This window comes from Oncorhynchus gorbuscha, linkage group LG15 (genome assembly GCF_021184085.1).
Source record: "Oncorhynchus gorbuscha isolate QuinsamMale2020 ecotype Even-year linkage group LG15, OgorEven_v1.0, whole genome shotgun sequence".
Taxonomy (NCBI): domain Eukaryota; kingdom Metazoa; phylum Chordata; class Actinopteri; order Salmoniformes; family Salmonidae; genus Oncorhynchus; species Oncorhynchus gorbuscha.
In genome coordinates this window covers 68,543,380-68,555,444 of record NC_060187.1, presented here as the reverse complement: position 1 = coordinate 68,555,444, position 12,065 = coordinate 68,543,380, and the positions used below count along the sequence as shown (strand labels likewise).

The following is a 12,065-nucleotide window of genomic DNA, read 5'->3' as shown; positions in this document are numbered from 1 at the left end:
TGACTAGTTAGTCCCTACCTGTCAGTCAGAGGGGTGATGCCTAGTTAGTCCCTACCTGTCAGTAAGAGATGTGAAGATTAGGTAGTCCCTGTCAGTCAGAGGGGTGATGACTAGTTAGTCCCTACCTGTCAGTGGGAGGGGTAATGACTAGTTAGTCCCTACCTGTCAGTAAGAGATGTGAAGATTAGTTAGTCCCTGTCAGTCAGAGGGGTGATGACTAGTTAGTCCCTACCTGTCAGTGGGAGGGGTAATGACTAGTTAGTCCCTAACTGTCAGTAAGAGATCCCTACCTGTCAGTCAAGGGGTGATGACTAGTTAGTCCCTACCTGTCAGTCAGAGGGGTGATGACTAGTTAGTCCCTACCTGTCAGTGGAGGGGTGAATGACTAGTTAGTCCCTACCTGTCAGTGGAGGGGTGATGACTAGTTAGTCCCTACCTGTCAGTGGGAGGGGTAGTCCCCTACCTGTCAGTAAGAGATGTGAAGATTAGTTAGTCCCTACCTGTCAGTCAGAGGGGTGATGACTAGTTAGTCCCTACCTGTCAGTGGGAGGGGTAATGACTAGTTAGTCCCTACCTGTCAGTAAGATGTGAGAGATGTCAGTCAGAGGGGTGATGACTAGTTAGTCCCTACCTGTCAGTGAGAGGGGTGATGACTAGTTAGTCCCTACCTGTCAGTGGGAGGGGTCCCTACCTGTCAGTGGGAGGGGTGACTAGTTAGTCCCTAGTCAGAGGGGTGATGACTAGTTAGTCCTGTCAGTGGGAGGGGTGATGACTAGTTAGTCCCTACCTGTCAGTGGAGGGGTGATGACTAGTTAGTCCCTACCTGTCAGTCAGAGGGGTGATGGTTAGTCCCTACCTGTCAGTGGGATGATGCCTAGTTAGTCCCTACCTGTCAGTGGGAGAGGGGTGATGACTAGTTAGTCCCTACCTGTCAGTCTACCCCTGTCAGTGGGAGGGGTGATGACTAGTTAGTCCCTACCTGTCAGTCAGAGGGGTGATGACTAGTTAGTCCCTACCTGTCAGTCAGAGGGGTGATGACTAGTTAGTCCCTACCTGTCAGTGAGAGGGGGTGATGGTTAGTCCCTACCTGTCAGTGAGAGGGGTGATGCCTAGTTAGTCCCTACCTGTCAGTGAGAGGGGTGATGCCTAGTTAGTCCCTACCTGTCAGTCAGAGGGGTGATGCCTAGTTAGTCCCTACCTGTCAGTGAGGGGTGATGCCTAGTTAGTCCCTACCTGTCAGTGAGAGGGGTGATGCCTACCTGTCAGTAGTCCCCCTACCTGTCAGTGAGAGGGTGATGATGTTAGTCCCTACCTGTCAGTGGGTCCCCTACCTGTCAGTCAGAGGGGTGATGAGTCAGAGGGGTGATGCCTAGTTAGTCCCTACCTGTCAGTGAGAGGGGTGATGCCTAGTTAGTCCCTACCTGTCAGTCAGAGGGGTGATGCCTAGTTAGTCCCTACCTGTCAGTGAGGGGTGATGCCTAGTTAGTCCCTACCTGTCAGTCAGAGGGGTGATGACTAGTTAGTCCCTACCTGTCAGTCAGAGGGGTGATGCCTAGTTAGTCCCTAACTGTCAGTAAGAGGGGTGAAGATTAGAGGGGTTGAGTCCCTACCTGTCAGTCAGAGGGGTGATGACTAGTTAGTCCCTACCTGTCAGTGGGAGGGGTAATGACTAGTTAGTCCCTAACTGTCAGTAAGAGATGTGAAGATTAGTTAGTCCCTGTCAGTCAGAGGGGTGATGACTAGTTAGTCCCTACCTGTCAGTGGGAGGGGTAATGACTAGTTAGTCCCTACCTGTCAGTCAGAGGGGTGATGACTAGTTAGTCCCTACCTGTCAGTGGGAGGGGTAATGACTAGTTAGTCCCTACCTGTCAGTCAGAGGGGTGATGCCTAGTTAGTCCCTACCTGTCAGTGGGAGGGGTAATGCCTAGTTAGTCCCTACCTGTCAGTGAGAGGGGTGATGACTAGTTAGTCCCTACCTGTCAGTCAGAGGGGTGATGCCTAGTTAGTCCCTACATGTCAGTGGGAGGGGTAATGACTAGTTAGTCCCTACCTGTCAGTCAGAGGGGTGATGCCTAGTTAGTCCCTACCTGTCAGTCAGAGGGGTGATGACTAGTTAGTCCCTACCTGTCAGTGAGAGGGGTGATGCCTAGTTAGTCCCTACCTGTCAGTGAGAGGGGTGATGCCTAGTTAGTCCCTACCTGTCAGTGAGAGGGGTGATGCCTAGTTAGTCCCTACCTGTCAGTCACAGGGGTGATGCCTAGTTAGTCCCTACCTGTCAGTGAGAGGGGTGATGCCTAGTTAGTCCCTACCTGTCAGTGAGAGGGGTGATGACTAGTTAGTCCCTACCTGTCAGTCAGAGGGGTGATGCCTAGTTAGTCCCTACCTGTCAGTCAGAGGGGTGATGCCTAGTTAGTCCCTACCTGTCAGTGAGAGGGGTGATGCCTAGTTAGTCCCTACCTGTCAGTCAGAGGGGTGATGACTAGTTAGTCCCTACCTGTCAGTGAGGGGTGATGCCTAGTTAGTCCCTACCTGTCAGTCAGAGGGGTGATGACTAGTTAGTCCCTACCTGTCAGTCAGAGGGGTGATGCCTAGTTAGTCCCTACCTGTCAGTCAGAGGGGTGATGCCTAGTTAGTCCCTACCTGTCAGTGAGAGGGGTGATGACTAGTTAGTCCCTACCTGTCAGTGGGAGGGGTGATGACTAGTTAGTCCCTACCTGTCAGTGAGAGGGGTGATGACTAGTTAGTCCCTACCTGTCAGTGGGAGGGGTGATGACTAGTTAGTCCCTACCTGTCAGTGGGAGGGGTGATGACTAGTTAGTCCCTACCTGTCAGTGGGAGGGGTGATGACCCTACCTGTCAGTGGGAGGGGTGATGACTAGTTAGTCCCTACCTGTCAGTGAGAGGGGTGATGACTAGTTAGTCCCTACCTGTCAGTGAGAGGGGTGATGACTAGTTAGTCCCTACCTGTCAGTGAGAGGGGTGATGACTAGTTAGTCCCTACCTGTCAGTGGGAGGGGTGATGACTAGTTAGTCCCTACCTGTCAGTGAGAGGGGTGATGACTAGTTAGTCCCTACCTGTCAGTGAGAGGGGTGATGACTAGTTAGTCCCCTGTCAGTGGGAGGGGTGATGACTGAGTTAGTCCCTACCTGTCAGTGAGAGGGGTGATGACTAGTTAGTCCTACCTGTCAGTGAGAGGGGTGATGACCTAGTTAGTCCCTACCTGTCAGTGGGAGGGGTGATGACTAGTTAGTCCCTACCTGTCAGTGAGAGGGGTGATGACTAGTTAGTCCCTACCTGTCAGTGGGAGGGGTGATGACTAGTTAGTCCCTACCTGTCAGTCAGAGGGGTGATGACTAGTTAGTCCCTACCTGTCAGTGGGAGGGGTGATGACTAGTTAGTCCCTACCTGTCAGTGATGACTAGTTAGTCCCTACCTGTCAGTGGGAGGGGTGATGACTAGTTAGTCCCTACCTGTCAGTAAGAGATGTGAAGATTAGTTAGTCCCTGTCAGTCAGAGGGGTGATGACTAGTTAGTCCCTACCTGTCAGTGGGAGGGGTAATGACTAGTTAGTCCCTACCTGTCAGTAAGAGATGTGAAGATTAGTTAGTCCCTGTCAGTCAGAGGGGTGATGACTAGTTAGTCCCTACCTGTCAGTGGGAGGGGTGATGCCTAGTTAGTCCCTACCTGTCAGTGAGAGGGGTGATGACTAGTTAGTCCCTACCTGTCAGTGAGAGGGGTGATGACTAGTTAGTCCCTACCTGTCAGTGAGAGGGGTGATGACTAGTTAGTCCCTACCTGTCAGTGAGAGGGGTGATGACTAGTTAGTCCCTACCTGTCAGTGAGAGGGGTGATGACTAGTTAGTCCCTACCTGTCAGTGGGAGGGGTGATGACTAGTTAGTCCCTACCTGTCAGTGGGAGGGGTGATGACTAGTTAGTCCCTACCTGTCAGTAAGAGATGTGAAGATTAGTTAGTCCCTGTCAGTCAGAGGGGTAATGACTAGTTAGTCCCTACCTGTCAGTAAGAGATGTGAAGATTAGGTAGTCCCTGTCAGTCAGAGGGGTGATGACTAGTTAGTCCCTACCTGTCAGTGGGAGGGGTAATGACTAGTTAGTCCCTACCTGTCAGTAAGAGATGTGAAGATTAGTTAGTCCCTGTCAGTCAGAGGGGTGATGACTAGTTAGTCCCTACCTGTCAGTGGGAGGGGTAATGACTAGTTAGTCCCTAACTGTCAGTAAGAGATGTGAAGATTAGTTAGTCCCTGTCAGTCAGAGGGGTGATGACTAGTTAGTCCCTACCTGTCAGTGGGAGGGGTAATGACTAGTTAGTCCCTACCTGTCAGTCAGAGGGGTGATGACTAGTTAGTCCCTACCTGTCAGTGGGAGGGGTAATGACTAGTTAGTCCCTACCTGTCAGTAAGAGATGTGAAGATTAGTTAGTCCCTGTCAGTCAGAGGGGTGATGACTAGTTAGTCCCTACCTGTCAGTGGGAGGGGTAATGACTAGTTAGTCCCTACCTGTCAGTAAGAGATGTGAAGATTAGTTAGTCCCTGTCAGTCAGAGGGGTGATGACTAGTTAGTCCCTACCTGTCAGTGGGAGGGGTAATGACTAGTTAGTCCCTAACTGTCAGTAAGAGATGTGAAGATTAGTTAGTCCCTGTCAGTCAGAGGGGTGATGACTAGTTAGTCCCTACCTGTCAGTGGGAGGGGTAATGACTAGTTAGTCCCTACCTGTCAGTCAGAGGGGTGATGACTAGTTAGTCCCTACCTGTCAGTGGGAGGGGTGATGACTAGTTAGTCCCTACCTGTCAGTCAGAGGGGTGATGCCTAGTTAGTCCCTACCTGTCAGTGGGAGGGGTAATGCCTAGTTAGTCCCTACCTGTCAGTGAGAGGGGTGATGACTAGTTAGTCCCTACCTGTCAGTCAGAGGGGTGATGCCTAGTTAGTCCCTACATGTCAGTGGGAGGGGTAATGACTAGTTAGTCCCTACCTGTCAGTCAGAGGGGTGATGCCTAGTTAGTCCCTACCTGTCAGTCAGATGGGTGATGACTAGTTAGTCCCTACCTGTCAGTGAGAGGGGTGATGCCTAGTTAGTCCCTACCTGTCAGTGAGAGGGGTGATGCCTAGTTAGTCCCTACCTGTCAGTGAGAGGGGTGATGCCTAGTTAGTCCCTACCTGTCAGTGAGAGGGGTGATGCCTAGTTAGTCCCTACCTGTCAGTCACAGGGGTGATGCCTAGTTAGTCCCTACCTGTCAGTGAGAGGGGTGATGCCTAGTTAGTCCCTACCTGTCAGTGAGAGGGGTGATGCCTAGTTAGTCCCTACCTGTCAGTGAGATGGGTCCCTACCTGTGATGACTAGTTAGTCCCTACCTGTCAGTGAGAGGGGTGATGCCTAGTTAGTCCCTACCTGTCAGTCAGAGGGGTGATGCCTAGTTAGTCCCTACCTGTCAGTGAGGGGTGATGCCTAGTTAGTCCCTACCTGTCAGTCAGAGGGGTGATGACTAGTTAGTCCCTACCTGTCAGTGAGAGGGGTGATGCCTAGTTAGTCCCTACCTGTCAGTCAGAGGGGTGATGACTAGTTAGTCCCTACCTGTCAGTGAGAGGGGTGATGACTAGTTAGTCCCTACCTGTCAGTGGGAGGGGTGATGACTAGTTAGTCCCTACCTGTCAGTGAGAGGGGTGATGACTAGTTAGTCCCTACCTGTCAGTGAGAGGGGTGATGACTAGTTAGTCCCTACCTGTCAGTGAGAGGGGTGATGACTAGTTAGTCCCTACCTGTCAGTGGGAGGGGTGATGACTAGTTAGTCCCTACCTGTCAGTGAGAGGGGTGATGACTAGTTAGTCCCTACCTGTCAGTGGGAGGGGTGATGACTAGTTAGTCCCTACCTGTCAGTCAGAGGGGTGATGCCTAGTTAGTCCCTACCTGTCAGTGGGAGGGGTGATGACTAGTTAGTCCCTACCTGTCAGTCAGAGGGGTGATGACTAGTTAGTCCCTACCTGTCAGTGGGAGGGGTGATGACTAGTTAGTCCCTACCTGTCAGTAAGAGATGTGAAGATTAGTTAGTCCCTGTCAGTCAGAGGGGTGATGACTAGTTAGTCCCTACCTGTCAGTGGGAGGGGTAATGACTAGTTAGTCCCTACCTGTCAGTAAGAGATGTGAAGATTAGTTAGTCCCTGTCAGTCAGAGGGGTGATGACTAGTTAGTCCCTACCTGTCAGTGGGAGGGGTGATGCCTAGTTAGTCCCTACCTGTCAGTGAGAGGGGTGATGACTAGTTAGTCCCTACCTGTCAGTGAGAGGGGTGATGACTAGTTAGTCCCTACCTGTCAGTGAGAGGGGTGATGACTAGTTAGTCCCTACCTGTCAGTAGGGGTCCCCTACCTGTCAGTGAGAGGGTCAGTGATGATGACTAGTTAGTCCCTACCTGTCAGTGGGAGGGGTGATGACTAGTTAGTCCCTACCTGTCAGTGGGAGGGGTGATGACTAGTTAGTCCCTACCTGTCAGTGGGAGGGGTGATGACTAGTTAGTCCCTACCTGTCAGTGGGAGGGGTGATGACTAGTTAGTCCCTACCTGTCAGTGGGAGGGTCCCTACCTGTGATGACTAGTTAGTCCCTACCTGTCAGTGGGAGATGATGTTAGTCCCTACCTGTCAGTAAGAGATGTGAAGATTAGTTAGTCCCTGTCAGTCAGAGGGGTAATGACTAGTTAGTCCCTACCTGTCAGTAAGAGATGTGAAGATTAGGTAGTCCCTGTCAGTCAGAGGGGTGATGACTAGTTAGTCCCTACCTGTCAGTGGGAGGGGTAATGACTAGTTAGTCCCTACCTGTCAGTAAGAGATGTGAAGATTAGTTAGTCCCTGTCAGTCAGAGGGGTGATGACTAGTTAGTCCCTACCTGTCAGTGGGAGGGGTAATGACTAGTTAGTCCCTAACTGTCAGTAAGAGATGTGAAGATTAGTTAGTCCCTGTCAGTCAGAGGGGTGATGACTAGTTAGTCCCTACCTGTCAGTGGGAGGGGTAATGACTAGTTAGTCCCTACCTGTCAGTCAGAGGGGTGATGACTAGTTAGTCCCTACCTGTCAGTGGGAGGGGTAATGACCCTAGTTAGTCCCTACCTGTCAGTAAGAGATGTGAAGATTAGTTAGTCCCCTGTCAGTCAGAGGGGTGATGACTAGTTAGTCCCTACCTGTCAGTGGGAGGGGTAATGACCCTAGTTAGTCCCTACCTGTCAGTAAGAGATGTGAAGATTAGTTAGTCCCTGTCAGTCAGAGGGGTGATGACTAGTTAGTCCCTACCTGTCAGTGGGAGGGGTAATGACTAGTTAGTCCCTAACTGTCAGTAAGAGATGTGAAGATTAGTTAGTCCCTGTCAGTCAGAGGGGGGTGATGACTAGTTAGTCCCTACCTGTCAGTGGGAGGGGTGATGCCTAGTTAGTCCCTACCTGTCAGTGAGAGGGGTGATGACTAGTTAGTCCCTACCTGTCAGTGAGAGGGGTGATGCCTAGTTAGTCCCTACCTGTCAGTGAGAGGGGTGATGATGCCTAGTTAGTCCCTACCTGTCAGTCCCTAGGGGTGATGCCTAGTTAGTCCCTACCTGTCAGTGAGAGGGGTGATGCCTAGTTAGTCCCTACCTGTCAGTGAGAGGGGTGATGACTAGTTAGTCCCTACCTGTCAGTGAGAGGGGTGATGCCTAGTCAGTCAGAGGGGTGATGCCTAGTTAGTCCCTACCTGTCAGTCAGAGGGGTGATGCCTAGTTAGTCCCTACCTGTCAGTGAGAGGGGTGATGCCTAGTTAGTCCCTACCTGTCAGTCAGAGGGGTGATGCCTAGTTAGTCCCTACCTGTCAGTGAGGGGTGATGCCCTACCTGTCAGTGAGGGGTTGAGTCCCTACCTGTCAGTCAGAGGGGATGATGACTAGTTAGTCCCTACCTGTCAGTTAGTCCCTAGTGGGAGGGGTGATGACTAGTTAGTCCCTACCTGTCAGTCAGAGGGGTGATGACTAGTTAGTCCCTACCTGTCAGTGAGAGGGGTGATGACTAGTTAGTCCCTACCTGTCAGTGGGAGGGGTGATGACTAGTTAGTCCCTACCTGTCAGTGGGAGGGGTGATGACTAGTTAGTCCCTACCTGTCAGTGGGAGAGGGTGATGACTAGTTAGTCCCTACCTGTCAGTGGGAGGGGTGATGACTAGTTAGTCCCTACCTGTCAGTGGGGGGTGAGTCAGTGGGTGATGACTAGTTAGTCCCTACCTGTCAGTGAGAGGGGTGATGACTAGTTAGTCCCTACCTGTCAGTCAGTGAGAGGGGTGATGACTAGTTAGTCCCTACCTGTCAGTGAGAGGGGTGATGACTAGTTAGTCCCTACCTGTCAGTGGGAGGGGTGATGACTAGTTAGTCCCTACCTGTCAGTGAGAGGGGTGATGACTAGTTAGTCCCTACCTGTCAGTGGGAGGGGTGATGACTAGTTAGTCCCTACCTGTCAGTCAGAGGGGTGATGCCTAGTTAGTCCCTACCTGTCAGTGGGAGGGGTGATGACTAGTTAGTCCCTACCTGTCAGTCAGAGGGGTGATGACTAGTTAGTCCCTACCTGTCAGTGGGAGGGGTGATGACTAGTTAGTCCCTACCTGTCAGTAAGAGATGTGAAGATTAGTTAGTCCCTGTCAGTCAGAGGGGTGATGACTAGTTAGTCCCTACCTGTCAGTGGGAGGGGTAATGACTAGTTAGTCCCTACCTGTCAGTAAGAGATGTGAAGATTAGTTAGTCCCTGTCAGTCAGAGGGGTGATGACTAGTTAGTCCCTACCTGTCAGTGGGAGGGGTGATGACTAGTTAGTCCCTACCTGTCAGTCAGAGGGGTGATGACTAGTTAGTCCCTACCTGTCAGTCGGAGGGGTGATGCCTAGTTAGTCCCTACCTGTCAGTGAGAGGGGTGATGACTAGTTAGTCCCTACCTGTCAGTGGGAGGGGTGATGACTAGTTAGTCCCTACCTGTCAGTGAGAGGGGTGATGACTAGTTAGTCCCTACCTGTCAGTGGGAGGGGTGATGACTAGTTAGTCCCTACCTGTCAGTGAGAGGGGTGATGACTAGTTAGTCCCTACCTGTCAGTCCCTACCTGTCAGTCAGGGGTGAGGGGTGATGACTAGTTAGTCCCTACCTGTCAGTGAGAGGGGTGATGACTAGTTAGTCCCTACCTGTCAGTGGGAGGGGTGATGACTAGTTAGTCCCTACCTGTCAGTGAGAGGGGTGATGCCTAGTTAGTCCCTACCTGTCAGTGAGAGGTGATGACTAGTTAGTCCCTACCTGTCAGTCTAGGGGTGATGTTAGTCCCTACCTGTCAGTGAGAGGGGATGATGACCCTACCTGTCAGTTAGTCCCTACCTGTCAGTAAGAGGGGTGATGACTAGTTAGTCCCTACCTGTCAGTGAGAGGGGTGATGACTAGTTAGTCCCTACCTGTCAGTGGGAGGGGTGATGCCTAGTTAGTCCCTACCTGTCAGTGGGAGGGGTGATGATGACTAGTTAGTCCCTACCTGTCAGTGAGAGGGGTGATGACTAGTTAGTCCCTACCTGTCAGTGAGAGGGGTGATGACTAGTTAGTCCCTACCTGTCAGTGGGAGGGGTGATGCCTAGTTAGTCCCTACCTGTCAGTGGGAGGGGTGATGACTAGTTAGTCCCTACCTGTCAGTGGGAGGGGTGATGACTAGTTAGTCCCTACCTGTCAGTGGGAGGGGTGATGACTAGTTAGTCCCTACCTGTCAGTGGGAGGGGTGATGACTAGTTAGTCCCTACCTGTCAGTGGGAGGGGTGATGACTAGTTAGTCCCTACCTGTCAGTGGGAGAGGGTGATGACTAGTTAGTCCCTACCTGTCAGTGAGAGGGGTGATGACTAGTTAGTCCCTACCTGTCAGTGGGAGTGATGACTAGTTAGATGAGGGGTGATGACTAGTTAGTCCCTACCTGTCAGTGGGAGGGGTGATGACTAGTTAGTCCCTACCTGTCAGTGGGAGGGGTGATGACTAGTTAGTCCCTACCTGTCAGTGAGAGGGGTGATGACTAGTTAGTCCCTACCTGTCAGTGGGAGGGGTGATGACTAGTTAGTCCCTACCTGTCAGTGAGAGGGGTGATGATTAGTTAGTCCCTGTCAGTGGGAGGGGTGATGACTAGTTAGTCCCTACCTGTCAGTGAGAGGGGTGATGACTAGTTAGTCCCTACCTGTCAGTGAGAGGGGTGATGATTAGTTAGTCCCTGTCAGTGGGAGGGGTGATGACTAGTTAGTCCCTACCTGTCAGTGGGAGGGGTGATGACTAGTTAGTCCCTACCTGTCAGTGAGAGGGGTGATGACTAGTTAGTCCCTACCTGTCAGTGAGAGGGGTGATGACCAGTCTGTCAGTGCAGCCCAGGAACTCATTCTGATAGATGAAGCCTACGTCAGTCATGTTGATGATCATCTTGTCAGAGTCCTCATTGAAGTAGAAATGACACTGCTTCAGCCACTCAAAGTCTGTAGGGCTTTTGATATGCAGGCGACACTAAGGAGAGAGCAGGGGGAAAGAGAAACCATTCTGGAAACAAAGCTTTGCTAAAGTCTATGAAATCCCTAAAACCCCAATTGTCAAATGTGATTTGAATACCAGGGAAAACTCGAATTGATATTCTCAGACTCTACCATGCCCTAATCAGAAAATATTTGGTGGAACAGTTTGCCAAAAGGAACCTTTGGGGTTGAAGTACTATTTTAGCCCCTGATTCAGTTTGTGATTCCAGGCCACTCACCAGGTCATCAAAGATGTCCCTCTGGTGAACATGGATGGTTATGAGTGTCTCATACTTGTTCCGCTCCATTGAGGCCAGGTCTTTAGTGGTCATGTCTATCAGGGTGTTGAGAAGCTCCAGGAAGAACTGGTTGGTCTTGGGCATGATCTTACGGTCGTAGCGGGCGTTGGTCAGGGCCTCCTCTGAGTTTCTGGTCCAGATCATCTGGACTCCCAGCAGACCAACCTGGTTGATAGAGTCAGGAAGAGAGGACATAATGATAGGACATCAATGAGAGGATGTAAAGTCATCTTTCCTGGCTTCCTATCAATCAGGGCTGTAATCAGGACAATGTATAACATCAGGAATGTATGGAATGTGGCTAGTGTGTAGATCAGTTTCAGTTATACAATAATGGAGGATAATGTCAGAAGAACAGGAATCCCTGATCAGGTATTGAGTAATGGAACATAGATGTAGGAAAGTCTTACTACAAGGCCATTGCTCCAAGGTCAAAGTTAAGGTCATCTATCACATTATAAAAGAGAATGAATGATGACTCCAAGACCAGGAGTGTGTCACAAATGGCAGCCTATATAGTGCACTACTTTTGAACAGGGTTAAAAGTAGTGGACTATGTAATAGGGTGGCATTTAGGATGTATCCCATGTCTCCCCACCTGAGCAGGGAAAGTGTCCAGGAACTCAATGAGCTGGAAGCCTGAGTCCTGGATGGCCAGGACAGCCTGTCTGATGACCAGGTGAAGAGACCTCTGGGATTCCTTCAGCAGGGCGTTGAGCCAGACCTCCACATTCCCCTCAGCAGTCACCGGCCAATCCAGCTCTACCGTCTCCCCCTCCCTGGACGAGATGGCCAGGATCCGGTCGTACATCTGTGGAGACAGAAGAGCAGATACTATTGATGTTACTGAATCCGGGTTAGTTACTATTGCGGAAGGACAGATACTACTAATAGTCAAATAAGTCAATTGATCAGGAGGCCTGACGGGGATAGTTGTTGAAAGAAATTACAGTGAGGGAAAAAAGTATTTGATCCTTTACTGATTTTGTAGACCTACACAAGGCTATAATGGGCTACAAGACCATTGCCAAGCAGCTTGGTGAGAAGGTGACAACAGTTGGTGTGATTATTCGCAAATGGAAGAAACACAAAAGAACTGTCAATTTCCCTCGGCCTGGGGCTCCATGCAAGATCTCACCTCGTGGAGTTGCAATGATCGTGAGAACGGTGAGGAATCAGCCCAGAACTACATGGGAGGATCTTGTCAATGATCAATTGGTAACACACTACGCCGTGAAAGA

At 50.8% G+C, this 12,065-nt stretch overlaps 1 pseudogene; it reads right to left on the bottom strand.

Moving 5' to 3' along the window:
- The window catches only part of LOC123997312, a 91,973-nt pseudogene that overhangs the window by 53,968 nt on the left and 25,940 nt on the right, over positions 1-12,065 (bottom strand).